General features: G+C 40.0%; 1 protein-coding gene across 1 annotated transcript in view; it reads right to left on the reverse strand.

The window, feature by feature from the left end:
• Window positions 1–1,663: 1,663 nt before the first annotated feature.
• The window catches only part of LOC106586054 (interferon regulatory factor 2), a 29,497-nt gene continuing 16,221 nt past the window's right edge, over window positions 1,664–14,939 (reverse strand). The window contains exons 9-11 of the transcript XR_014382604.1: window positions 3,884–3,978; window positions 1,995–2,323; window positions 1,664–1,862 (exon numbers count right to left, since the gene is read on the reverse strand). The gene's annotated coding sequence lies outside the window, so the exon portion shown is untranslated. The remainder of the gene's footprint in view (window positions 1,863–1,994; window positions 2,324–3,883; window positions 3,979–14,939) is intronic.

The raw sequence follows: 14,939 nt of genomic DNA on the forward strand, positions 1-14,939 counted from the left end.
TAATGTCTTTAATGTAATAAAACTATAATAATCACCCAGGGGCCAAATTCAGCCCGTGAGCCGCCAGTTGGCATAAAGAGTATGACCATAAACATTACCTTTAAAAAACAGATATCATGGAACGGCGGGGACTGTGAGGGGACATACACACACAGACACACACATACTTTTTTCATTTTATGGTTTGTATCATTTTTGTTGTTGTATTGTATGTATATTTTTATATTTTACATTTGTGTGACTGTCCTTGTCTATCAGTGTTTTGTTACTTTTTTCATGTTTAGTTTTTTTTGTGGACCCCAGGAAGAGTAACTGATGATTCTGCAAAAGCAGATGGTGATCCAAATAAGCAAGGCAACAGTAAACATTTCATCCTCCACGAATGATGCAGCGACCCCCTTGGGCCAACTGAGATATTACGTGTGACTAACACATTTCTGTGGGACCATTATAGCCAGTGTGAGGGCAGATACGCGTGTGAACAACAGGCACAAGTCCGATTTAAAATGTCACATGTCCTGCTCATCAGTACACTCGTAACAACCTGTATTATATCAATTAAGCCACACGTAGCAAATAAGCCATTAAATTTTTGTTAATCAAATTCGACACTCATTGACCTCCATACAAAAACGCTTTGCTTCTTCCTCTCTGGTTTGACTCACACCTTTCAGTTATTTACTATAGCTCCCATCTTGTGCCAATCAATGTAATTTTGTAAATACCAAGATCTCTATGGCAAGATGCATCATTCTGCAGCACCCCCTGAAAAATCGGAAAAGAATATATGAATATATATACATTTTTTAATCTTCACAAAAGTAGTGCACAGGGCATTTACTAGTCCTGTATTAGCGGACCGATATAGCCGTCTGTAGCGACCCAAAAATGTAATCTGCCCCCCCGTCTGTCTTGTTTTGTACGCTTTGTACAAAATAATAAAACGCAGAACCACAGGATGTTTCTTAACATAACTCTTTATTAACTAGTTACAACTACATGTTAGCCTATCTCCAACCACGATCAACTGCCCATGACCTAACCGTCTGGGTGGTCTTAACCAATCACCGCACAGTATGATACGGCGGTAAAATGCATCCAATTATAATTCAGTATGTATTCACATATGAATATTACACCGTCGACCAAAAAACATTGCAGCAACCCCCCCCCCAAGACATCTTCCCGGTTCTGTGTCTCTTTCCAATGGCACTGGTGTGTTTGTGTGTGTGACGACCACTGAGAAAGAAGAGTAGCAAATATAGTGTATCATTATATACAGGTCCTGAGATTTCTTTTTTTCCACCTATAATATCAGACAAGAAAGGCAAAGTGAAAACAAGGGGTGGCCTCACTCAGTAAGTGCTTCTGCGCAACAGTCTTTTCTCATAGAGTCATTGATCTGCAGTAAGTGTGAACAGAAAGTAGATCAATTCAGGAATACTACCGTAGTCAACTCTGGGTACCATGTCAGCTAATAAAGCTCTTCAGTATGGAGGGATGACTCGGTCCAATAAGAAAGGAGAGAGAGAGGCTGCTTCCTGGACTATGTCCAATCACAGGAGAGCGAGAGAGTGTCTGCTTTCTGAAAGCAGTGGGTCGCTGTTATCTGGGTGAGACGGGAGAAGACTGCAGAGTTGCAAGGTGATTGGATGGGGCTGGTGAAGAAGGCAGAGCTGCGAGGTGATTGGAGCTTGAGGGAGTGGTGCGAGGGGGAGGTGGGGGACATCTTGTGGGGGCTGTTCAGGTCCCTGTTGTGCAGCTTCCACATGAGCTCCTCGTTCTCCATTGACAGCCGCTTGTTCACCTTGGATTCCTTGTGGAGAGACTCATGCAGCATCACCTGCACTGTGGGCAGTTGTCTGGAAAGGGATGTCAAGACGAGTTAGAGAGGAGAAAACACACATACAGTAGATCCATAGAAGCCCATAGACAAACCAGTCCCAGATTGATTTAAGAACAGAGGAGAAAGAGAGAATGAGGAGTTATTTTACCTTGACAAAGCAGAATTTCTGTCCATGCGGACTTTCAGGTCCTCATTCTCCTGTTGGACCTTTAAGGCATTTGTCCATCTTAACGCTTTTCTCTATCTACAAAAACAACAAAAACATTAAACATGCCAGATGAAATCAACATTGTTTCTGTCTTAAAATGGATGTCTGTGAACTATATGTCATTGACAGTAAATGGGTGGGGTATCTATGGTGCTCATAAGTTTGTCCATCTGCATGAGTTTGTGGTCCTGTTGGTGCAGCTGTTTGTTCTTGATCTCCAATACTACTTTGAGGTTCTCCAGCTCCTGCTCCAGATACAGGGAGTCTTTCTGGAATGGCACAACAAGAGGGCGAGTAACACTTAACGTCTAAATAAGACTCATTAAACTATAAAACATATGTAGAGAATATGTAAAGTCATTGTAGTAAACTATCAAATATATGTAAGGCAAATATAGTAGCATCTCACTTCTAATCCTATTTCTTCAGCCAGTATGAGTGTGATAATTCCAGATGAGGCTTGCCTCTGCCCATAACTGACTTGCCTAGTTAAATGAAGGTTAATTTAAAAAATAATAATAAGTGTTATACAACCATAAATCCATAATCAATCAACAGAGGGCGCCATACGTAGGTGCCAGAAACACCACACTGTAAGCACTATCACAAAACACATGTCATAAATGGTAAATGCCTTGAACCGCACAGCAGGGGCGCATTAAAATTAATCATTGGCTATAAAACTATACACTGTGTGGTATTTTAACTATACACCATGACTCCCACAGTCACAAGCAGGCTGTGGGTCACTGGGTTTATCCTGGTGATACACTAGAGTGGCAGGCAGGGTAGTACAGGGGTCGTTATCTCAATCCCCTTGTGTACATTGTTAGAATGCTGAGAGAAAAGGGCACCCACTTAACACTGGTTATGACCAAAAGCAGACTTTTAAAAAAAGTACTTTTTACTCCATACTTTTTCCCCCTTTACATTTTTTTATGCTTAGCAGGACAGGAACATGGTCCAATTCACCCACTTATCAAGAGAACATCCCTGGTCATCCCTACTGGCTCCGATCTGGCGGACTCACTAAACGATGTCTGAGTGTTGGAGTTTGGCCCTGGCTGTCCGTGCATTTTTAACACAAGAAAATGGTGACGTCTGGTTTGCTTAATATAAGGAATTTGAATATGATTTATACTTGTACTTGTAATTTTACTTTTGATACTTAAGTATATTTTAGCAATTACATTTACTTTTGATACTTAAGTATATTTAAAACCAAATACTTTTAGACTTTTACTCAAGTAGTTATGGGTGACTTTCACTTTTACTTGAGTCGTTTTCTATTAAGGTATATTTACTTTTACTCAAGTACGACAATTGGGTACATTTTCCACCACTGGGAAATAGAGTGTCATTTTGGATGCAAAAAAACCACACTATACATTCTGGAGGTCCTGTATGGCTCAGTTGGTAAAGCATGGCGCTTGCAATGCTAGGACTGTGGGTTTGATTTCTGGGACCATCCATATGTAAATAGTATGCATGCTTAAGTCTGTTTGGATAAAAGCATCTGCTATGGCATATGTTATATTATGGAGGGAGAAGGATAGGGCAGTGCTGTTGCTTAGCGTCATTAAAGCCCAAATCACATCGAGAGACACCCGTCAATGGCGTCAGATTTTCTTGCAAGAGTAGGGAGCACTCACATTGACCACGTAGCATGTCACTCAATGCAAGCGTAATTGTCATGAAAAGCTACAATAAACAGTAGTATTCACTTTTGAAATTGGAGTGAAGTTACAGATGTAACAATGCACAGTCTAGTGGTCTGTAAGATAAGAGTGAATAGTGAGAGAGGTGTTGTGTGTTGGCAGTAGGTCTACCTGATTTCTCTCTGCATCTCACTCCTCCGGTATTCCTCTGCTTTTAGCCTCTGGTTCCAGGTCGTGTTTTCCTCTCTGAGCTCTTGAATCTGGCCCTGAGGAACAACACACATCATGAGGCCACTATTTGTCACAAAGGGTCAATCTGCCATTGCTACATCTATTTTAAATTCATGATATACAGTTGAAGTCGGAAGTTTACATACACTTAGGTTGGAGTCATTAGAACTCGTTAATCAACCACTCCACAAATTTCTTGTTAACAAACTATAGTTTTGGCAAGTCGGTTAAGACATCTACTTTGTGCAGGACACAAGTAATTTTCCCAACAATTGTTTACAGACAGATTATTTCACTTATAATTCACTGTATCACAATTCCAGTGGGTCAGAAGTTTACAAACGCTAAGACAAATTCCTGAAAATTATGACATGGCTTTAGAAGCTTCTGATAGGCTAATTGACATCATTTGAGTCAATTGGAGGTGTACCTGTGGATGTATTTCAAGGCCTACCTTCAAACTCAGTGCCTTTTTGCTTGACATCATGGGGAAATCAACATAAATCAGCCAAGACCTCAGAAAATAAATTGTAGACCTCCATAAGTCTGGTTCATCCTTGGGAGCAATTTCTAAATGCCTGAAGGTACCACGTTCATCTGTACAAACAATAGTACGCAAGTATAAACACCATGGGACCACGCAGCCATCGTACCGCTCAGGAAGAAGATGCGTTCTGTCTCCTAGAGATGAACGTACTTTGGTGCGAAAAGTACAAATCAATCCCAGAACAACAGCAAAGGACCGTGTGAAGATGCTGGAGGAAACAGATACAAAAGTATCTATGTCCACAGTAAAATGAGTCCAATAGCAACATAACCTGAAAGGCCACTCAGCAAGGAGGAAGCCACTGCTCCAAAACCGCCATAAAAAAGCCAGACTACGGTTTGCAACTGCACATGGGGACAAAGATCGTACTTTTTGGAGAAATGTCCTCTGGTCTGATGAAACAAAAATAGAACTGTTTGGCCATAATGACCATTGTTATGTTTGGAGGAAAAAGTGGGAGGCTTGCAAGCCGAAGAACACCATCTCAACTGTGAAGCACAGGGGTGGCAGCATCATGTCGTGGGGGTGCTTTACTGCAGGAGGGACTGGTGCACTTCACAAAATAGATGGCATTATGAGGTAGGAAAATGATGTGGATATATTGAAGCAACATCTCAAGACATCAGTCAGGAAGTTAAAGCTTGGTCGCAAATGGGTCTTCCAAATGGACAATGACCCCAAGCATACTTCCAAAGTTGTGGCAAAATGGCTTAACCTGTTGGGGTGTAGGGGGCAGTATTTTCACGGCCGGATGAAAAACGTACCCAATTTAAACAGGTTACTACTCTGGCCCAGAAACTAGAATATGCATATTATTAGAAGATTTGGATAGAAAACACTCTGAAGTTTCTAAAGCTGTTTGAATGGTGTCTGTGAGTATAACAGAACTCATATGGCAGGCAAAAACCTGAGAAAAAGTCAACCAGGAAGTGGAGGATCTGAGAATTGTAGTTCTTCTTTCTAGTCCCTTTCGAAACTACAGTATCTGTGGGGTTACGTTGCACTTCCTAAGGCTTCCATTGGCTGTCAAAAGCCTTCAGAAAGTTGTTTCAGCATTCTCCTGTCACTGGGCAGATAATAGGAGCTCAGTTACTGAGTGGACTGCCTGGCAACAAAGGGATTGGATATGCGCGGTCCCGCGAGCATGCTGTTCCATCTATTTCTCCTTGAATGAATACGCTATTGTCCGGTTGGAATATTATCGCAATTTTACATTAAAAATACCATAAAGATTGATTTTAAACAACAGCGTTTGACATGCTTCTAAGTACGGTAATGGAACATTTTTGCTTTTCATCTCTGGTACCGTGCTCGCGCGTTATGCCTTTGGATAGTGCTCTGAACGCACGAACAAAACGGAGGTATTTGGACATAAATATGGATTATTTCGAACAAAAACAACATTTCTTGTGGAAGTAGCAGTCCTGGGAGTGCATTCTGACGAAGATCAGCAAAGGTAAGAGAATATTTCTAATAGTAATTCTGAGTTTAGGTGGCCCCGAACTTGGCGGGTGTCTGTATAGCTTGCTGTGATGGCTGAGCTATGTACTCAGAATATTGAAAAATGTGCTTTCTCCGTAAAGCGATTTTAAAATCTGACACCAGGAGTAGTCTATAATTCTTTAAATAATTGTTATATATTTTGTCAACGTTTATGATGAGTATTTTTGTAAATTGATGCGCACATTCACCGGAAGTTTTGGTGGGAATACATTTTCTGAACATCACGTGCCAATGTAAAATGCTGTTTTTGGATAATTATGAACTTTATCAAACAAAACATACATGTATTGTGTAACATGATGTCCTAGGAGTGTCATCTGATGAAGATCGTCAAAGGTTAGTGCTTCATTTAGCTGTGTTTTGGGTTTTATTGACACATGTCCTTGCTTGGAAAATGGCTGTGTGATTTATTTTTGGCAGGGTACTCTCCTGACATAATCTAATGTTTTGCTTTCGCTGTAAAGCCTTTTTGAAATCGGACAATGTGGTTACATCAAGGAGAAGTGTATCTTTAAAATGGTGTAAAATAGTTGTACGTTTGAGAAAGTTGAATTATGACATTTTGTTGTTTATGAATTTGCCACTAGCTAGCGTCCCACATAGCCCATAGAAGTTAAGGACAACAAAGTCAAGGTATTGGAGTGGCCATCACAAAGCCCTGACCTCAATCTTACAGAACATTTGTGGGCAGAAATGAAAAGCGTGTGCAAGCAAGGAGGCCTACAACCCTGACTCAGTTACTCCAGCTCTGTCAAGAGGAATGGGCCAAAATTCAACTGTGGGAAGCTTGTGGAAGGCTTCCCGAAACGTTTGACCCAAGTTAAAACATTTAAAGGCAATGCTACCAAGTACTAATTGAGTGCATGTAATCTTCTGACCCACTGGGAATGTGATGAAAGAAATAAAAGCTGAAATAAATCATTCTCTCCTATTATTCTGATATTTCACATTGTTAAAATAAAGTGGTGATCTTAACTGGCCTAAGACAGGAATTTTTACTCTGATTAAATGTCAGGAATAATGAAAAACTGAGTTTAAATGTATTTGGCTAAGGTGTATGTAAACTTCCAACTTCAACTGTACCATTGATTCTTGAAGAAAATGCTTCATGAGCTTTCTTAGTCTTACCCCATCAGAACCTCAAATAAGTAAATGTAAAACACTGTATAGCCTCAAAACATGGTTCAACTATAATTTATATAATGGATTATTTGGTTCCTGGATGCTGATTGGTTGATAGCAGGGAGTTGTAGCACCTCATTCCCTGCATTCCATGGGTAATGCCTGTTAACGGATTTAATTCGATTTATCAATGGTCATCCACTGTCCCACAGCCCAGCCAGTCTATCTATAAACTCCATCTCCCCTGGAAAAGTGTCAAGACAATATTTCCCCATGCTACTGTAACAACTGTTGAATTTCTTGTTGTATAATTACACAAAATCTGAATAGTGCCCATGACTGATATTATACATTCCTTTTGTTGTTGTAAGTGACCTTTTTAATGTCGCACACTTCCTTCTCCTTCTGCATTCAGGGGGAATGCAAGCCGAAGAACACCATCTCACACTGTGAAGCACGAGGGTGGCAGCATCATGTTGTCGGGGTGCTTTGCTGCAGGAGGGACTGGTGCACTTCACAAAATAGATGGCATTATGAGGTATTCCTCCTATTCCCTTTCTACTGTATCTATGTGGAAGAGGTATGTTACTGAAAAATGTTGCCAAGAAAATCATAATCAATCCTATATGTTAAAACAGATACTGAGTTTAGATTGTCACTGACATTGTAATACTATGGTGTTCTACCAGTATATTGTGATATTAATGCATTTAATCCATTTAACTTTTTATCTGTTGATTTGTGAATGCTGTACATGCTAGCTAGTAACTGTACTTCTCTCTGTACATGTCGTCATTGGGCTAGCATGGCTATTCATGTCTCTTTGTTGTTAATTGTACTAGAGAGCAGTTGGTGCATAAGGGCAGCACAACATTCCATTTATAGATGTTTGTTTCTTTATCAGGTATGTGATGTGTTTTTGTTTTTTTTATAATATTTTGACGATATTTTGTATATATTGTATCGTTGTCAAGAGAGATGAATGGTATTCTTACCCTTTCTACTGTATCTATGTGGATGAGAGGATTAGAGCAGTACAACATTACATTTATGGATATTGTTTGTTTCTTTATCAGCAAAAACAAAATATCAACACCAACCCAGATCCTTTTTTTGTAGCATGTTAGGAGAATTTACGCAGCAGGTTAGGATAATTAACAGAGCACATTAGGAGACTACAAAGTTCATTTTATTTATTTATTTCACCTTTATTTAACCAGGTAGGCCAGTTGAGAACAAGTTCTCATTTACAACTATGACCTGGCCAAGATAAAGCAAAGCAGTGCAACAAAAAGAACACATTTACACATAAACAAATGTACAGTCAAAAACACAATAGAAAAATCGAGGTACAGTGTGTGCAAATGTAGAACAGTAGGGAGGTAAGGCAATAAATAGGACAGAGGCGAAATAATTACAATTTAGCATTAACACTGGAGTGATAGATGTGCAGATGATGATGTGCAAGTAGAGATACTGGGGTGCAAAAGAGCAAGAGGATAAATAACAATATGGGGATGAGGTAGTTGGATGTGCTATTTACAGATTGGCTGTGTACAGGTACAGTGATCGATAAGCTGCTCTGACAGCTGATGCTTAAAGTTAGAGAGGTAGATATAAGACTCCAGCTTCAGTGATTTTTGCAGTTCGTTCCAGTCATTGGCAGCAGAGAACTGGAAGGAAAGGCGCCCAAAGGAAGTGTTGGCTTTGAGGATGACCAGTGAAATATACCTGCTGGAGCGCGTGCTACGGGTGGGTGTTGCTATGGTGACCAGTGAGCTGAGGTAAGGCGGGGCTTACCTAGCAAAGACTTATAGATTACCTGGAGCCAGTGGGTTTGGTGACGAATATGTAGTGAGGGTCAGCCAACGAGAGCATACAGGTTGCAGTGGTGGGTAGTATATGGGGCTTTGGTGACAAAACAGATGGAACTGTGATAGACTACATCCAGTTTGCTGAGTAGAGTGTTGGAGGCTATTTTGTAAATTATTTAGCATGAGTCCCCAGATTCTCAAAAGGTTCTACAGCTGCACCATTGAGAGCATCCTGACAGTTGCATCATCGCCTGGTATGGGAACTGCTCGGCATCTGACCGTAATGCGCTACAGATGGTATAACCAGGCATCCTCTACTGATGGAATGAGGTCAATATCCTTCCAGGATACACGGGCCAGGTCGATTAGAAAGGCCTGCTCGCTGAAGTGTTTTAGGGAGCGTTTGACAGTGATGAGGGGTGGTAGTTTGACCGCAGACCCATTACGGACGCATGCAATGATCGCTGAGATCCTGGTTGAAGACAGCAGAGGTGTATTTAGAGGGCAGGTTGTGACATAAGATTTAATCGCACAATTGTTCTCTCTCGCCCCTATCGGTCATCTCTCCCAATCTGTAGCTCAAATGAGCATGGTTCATATATTTTGATGTGTTTCAAAACATCACATTCTCTGTCACAGTCTGGAAAGAGGGAAAGGCCACTGCGTGTCTCAAACCTCTTAAGAATCGTACCGTTTTTTTCAAATTTCGCCTAAAACAACATACCCAAATCTGACTGCCTGTAGCTCAGGACTTGAAGCAAGGATATGCATATTCTTGATACCATTTGAAAGGAAACAGTTTGAAGTTTGTGGAAATGTGAAATTAATGTAGGAGAATATAACACATTAGATCACGTAAAAAATAATACAAACAAAAAACATGTTTTAAAAAAATAAATTCTAATCATCTTTGAAACGCAATACAAAGGCCTTAAAAACCTGTTGGGGCTAGGGGGCAGTATTGTCACTTTCGTATGAAATACATGCCCATATTAAACTGCCTCCTACTCAAACTCAGAAGCTAGGATATGCATATTATTAGTAGATTTGGATAGAAAACACTCTAAAGTTTCCAAAACTGTTTGAATGACGTCTGTGAGTAAAACAGAATATGGCAGGCAAAACCCTGAGAAGATTCCAAGCAGGAAATGAAAATCTGGTTCCTGTAGTTTTCTCAAGTCCTTGCCTTTCTGACACACAGTGAGTTAGGACTCAAATAGCACTTCCTAAGGCTTCCACTAGATGTCAACAGTCTTAGAAAGTAGTTTGAGCCTTTTGCGGTAAACACAGACCGAAGGAGAACGCTGGTAAGCAGGTGCCCTGAAAATCACATCAGTTCATAAGGCGCGTTCATGTGAGAAATCCACTGCGTTCCATAAGGTTTTTCAAGGCAATGCAAACGTCCGGTTGGAATATTACTGAAGTTTCACGTTCTCAAGGCCCTAAAGATTGATGCTATACAACGTTTGACATGTTTGAACGAACGTAAATAGAACTTTTTCTTGACTTCCGTCGTCACTGTTTCCCTCGCCCTACATTTTGAGTAGCCTACAGAACGAGCGAACAACATGGAGTTATTTGGACATAAATCATGAACTTTATCGAACAAAACATTTATTGTGGACCTGGGATTCCTGGAAGTGCCTTCTGATGAAGATTATTAAAGGTAAGTGAATATTTATAATGCTATTTATGCGTTTAGATGACTCCAAGATGGCCGGTGTTTATAATTGCCTGCTGTTTTTTTCTGACCACAGTACTCAGATTATTGCAAAGTGTGCTCTCCCAGTAAAGTTATTTTGAAATCTGTCAACGCGATTGCATTCAGGAGATGTTAATCTATAAATCTTTGAATAACAGTTTAATATTTTATCAACGTTAATGAATAGTATTTTTTAATTTGTTGTGCTGATTCACCGACAGTATTGGAGGGAAAATATTTTCTGAACATCACACGCCACTGTAAAATGCTGTTTTTGGATATAAATATGAACTTGATAGAACAAAAAATGCATGTATTGTCTAACATAATGTCCTAGGAGTGTCATCTGATGAAGATTGTCAAAGGTTAGTGCATCATTTTAGCTGGTTTTCTGCTTTTGGTGACGCCTGTTCTTGCATTGAAAATGGCTGTGTGTAATGTTTTGTCTATGTACTGTCCTAACATAATCTAACTTTATGCTTTCACCGTAAAGCCTTTTTGAAATCGGACAACGTGGTTAGATTAACCTGTTAGGGCTAGGGGGCAGTATTGACACGGCTGGATAAAAAACGTACCCGATTTAATCTGGTTACCACTCCTACCCAGTAACTAGAATATCCATATACTTATTACATATGGATAGAAAACACCCTAAAGTTTCTAAAACTGTTTGAATGGTGTCTGTGAGTATAACAGAACTCAAATGGCAGGTCAAAACCTGAGAGATTCCTTTACAGGAAGTGGCCTGTCTGACCATTTCTGGAACTTCTTTGCCATCTCTATCTTTTACTAAGGATCTCTGCTCTAACGTGACACTTCCTACGTCGTCCATAGGCGCTCAGAGCCCGGGAAAAACCTGAATGTCGTCATCCCAGCCCCAGGCTGAAACACATTATCGCCTTTCTCAAGTGGCCGATCAAGGGACTCTGGGCTTAGGCGCGTGACCTGACCGCCCCCGTCTTTGTGATTTTTTCCTCTGTTTGCCGAAAAGGAGATTCCCGGTCGGAATATTATCGCTTTTCTACGAGAAAAATTGCATAAAAATTGATTTTAAACAGCGGTTGACATGCTTCGAAGTACGGTAATGGAATATTTAGAATTTTTTTGTCACGAATTGCGCCATGCGCGCGACCCTTCTTTACCATTTCGGATAGTGTCTGGAACGCACGAACAAAACGCCGCTATTCGGATATAACGATGGATTATTTTGGACCAAACCAACATTTGTTATTGAAGTAGCAGTCCTGGGAGTGCATTCTGACGAAGACAACAAAAGGTAATCAAACTTTTATAATAGTAAATATGATTATGGTGAGTGCTAAACTTGCCGGGTGTCTAAATAGCTAGCCCGTGATGCCTGGGCTATGTACTTAGAATATTGCAAAATGTGCTTTCACCAAAAAGCTATTTTAAAATCGGACATATCGAGTGCATAGAGGAGGTCTGTATCTATAATTCTTAAAATAATTGTTATGCTTTTTGTGAACGTTTATCGTGAGTAATTTAGTAAAATGTTAGCGAATTCCCCGGAAGTTTGCGGGGGGTATGCTAGTTCTGAACGTCACATGCTAATGTAAAAAGCTGGTTTTTGATATAAATATGAACTTGATTGAACAAAACATGCATGTATTGTATAACATAATGTCCTAGGGTTGTCATCTGATGAAGATCATCAAAGGTTAGTGTTGCATTTAGCTGTCTTCTGGTTTTTTGTGACATTATATGCTAGCTTGAAAAATGGGTGTCTGATTATTTCTGGCTTGGTACTCTGCTGACATAATCTAATGTTTTGCTTTCGTTGTAAAGCCTTTTTGAAATCGGACAGTGTGGTTAGATTAATGAGAGTCTTGTCTTTAAATAGCTGTAAAATAGTCATATGTTTGAGAAATTGAAGTAATAGGATTTTTAAGGTTTTGAAAATCGCGCCACAGGCTTCAAGTGGCTGTTACGTAGTTGGGACGAATTCGTCCCGCCTAGCCCATAGAGGTTAAGGAGATGTTTATCTTTCAAATGGAGTAAAATAGTTGTATGTTTGAGAAATTTGAATTATGACATTTTGTTGTTTTCAAATTTGGCGCTCTGATATTTCACTGGCTGTTGATAGTGTGTACCGTGGGTGGGACGCTAGCGTCCCACGTAGCCCATAGAAGTTAACATAATATTGCAGTTTAGGTGCAATTTAGATTTTGGACACTAGATGGCAGCAGTATGTGTGCAAAGTTTCATACTGATCCAGTGAAGCATTGCAATACTAGACAATATTTTACATGAAGTGTGCCAAATTGGTCCATTGATACATTTTCAAGTACATAACTATAGAGAACATACAAAAAGTATATGGTGTAAGTTTACACACTGCCAGGAATGTCATACATGATGGGTCATTAGCTTATACACTAACTTTCACACATCTAGATGGCTGGGCAGGGTGGGTGTGGAGCCAGACACAGCAGGGGTTCAAACTGTAGAACCCAGTTCCTACATTTGAATATAAAAATGTATTTTATCAAACAAAACTATGCACATTTATTTCTGGGACACTCAGGACGGGAGCAAGATTACTGAATGCAAGGTCATTATTTACCTTCAGAGGTGAATATATCAAACCAATTGTCGTGATACATTTTTTGTTGTTGTGCACTCTCCTCATACAATAGCATGGTATTTTTTCACTGTAATAGCTACTGTAAATTGGACATTAGCTCAACCATCCCGGTATAGGGACAAACCGATCCGTAGAGGTTAGTCAGTCTTTCAGCCATTTCAAGGTTTCCCCCTTCAGGGTGTCTTCTCCAATCCTTTCTGAGAAAGAGGCGATGAGAGAAGATGCAAGGAATCGAGGAAAGATGAATTGAGAAAGAAGCCCATATTTCTTCCACCAGGAAGTGAAAGTCAGCTGCTGTCTTCACAAGCTGTTCCTGGGGTATTATGGGATTGCATCTGCTAACTCCACACAGTTCATACTGATGGTTCAGCAGCACTATATTTGTTGTCTTTTTTACCACAAATCACTCACCTTTTTTAACCTGTTATGGCTAGGGGGCAGTATTTTCACGGCCCGGATAAAAAATGTACCCGATTTAATCTGATTATTACTCCTGCCCAGAAACTAGAATATGCATATAATTATTAGCTTTGGATAGAAAACACTCCAAAGTTTCTAAAACTGTTTGAATGGTGTCTGTGAGTATAACAGAACTCATTTGGCAGGCCAAAACCTGAGAAGATTCCATGCAGGAAGTGCCCTGTCTGACAATTTCTTGCCCTTCTTGATTATCTCTATCCAATACAGGGGATCTCTGCTGTTACGTGACACTTCCTACGGCTCCCATGGGCTCTCAGAAGGCGGCAAAAACCTGAATTGTGGCTTTGCAGGCTCTGGCTGAAAAAAAGTAGCGCGTTTGGATAGTGGCTGGTCACAGTACTGTGAGACTCAGGCTCGTGCTCGAGTCGACCCCATGTTTTTATTTTCTCTCTCTTTGTACTAAAACACAGATTCCCGGTCGGAATATTATCGCTTTTTTACGAGAAAAATGGCATAAAAAATTTATTTTAAACAGCGGTTGACATGCTTCGAAGTACGGTAATGGAATATTTAGATTTTTTTTTTGTCACGAAACGCGTCGGGCGCGTCACCCTTCTTTACCCTTTCGGATAGTGTCTTGAACGCACGAACAAAACGCCGCTATTTGGATATAACTATGGATTATTTTGAACCAAACCAACATTTGTTATTGAAGTAGAAGTCCTGGGAGTGCATTCTGACGAAGAACAGCAAAGGTAATAACATTTTTCTTATAGTAAATCTGACTTTGGTGAGGACTAAACTTGGTGGGTGTCTAAATAGCTAGCCCTGTGATGCCGGGCTATCTACTTAGAATATTGCAAAATGTGCTTTCACCGAAAAGCTATTTTAAAATCGGACATAGCGAGTGCATAGAGGAGTTCTGTATCTATAATTCTTAAAATAATTGTTGTGTTTTTTGTGATCGTTTATCGTGAGTAATTTAGTAAATTCACCGGAAGTTTGCGGGGGGTATGCTAGTTCTGAACGTCACATGCTAATGTAAAAAGCTGGTTTTTGATATAAATATGAACTTGATTGAACAAAACATGCATGTATTGTATAACATAATGTCCTAAGATTGTCATCTGATGAAGATCATCAAAGGTTAGTGCTGCATTTAGCTGTGGTTTGGGTTTATGTGACATTATATGCTAGCTTGAAAAATGGGTGTCTGATTATTTCTGGCTGGGTACTCTGCTGACATAATCTAATGTTTTGCTTTCGTTGTAAAGCCTTTTTGA

This window comes from Salmo salar, chromosome 25, assembly GCF_965601325.2.
Source record: "Salmo salar chromosome 25, fSalSal1, whole genome shotgun sequence".
In the NCBI taxonomy this organism is placed as follows: domain Eukaryota; kingdom Metazoa; phylum Chordata; class Actinopteri; order Salmoniformes; family Salmonidae; genus Salmo; species Salmo salar.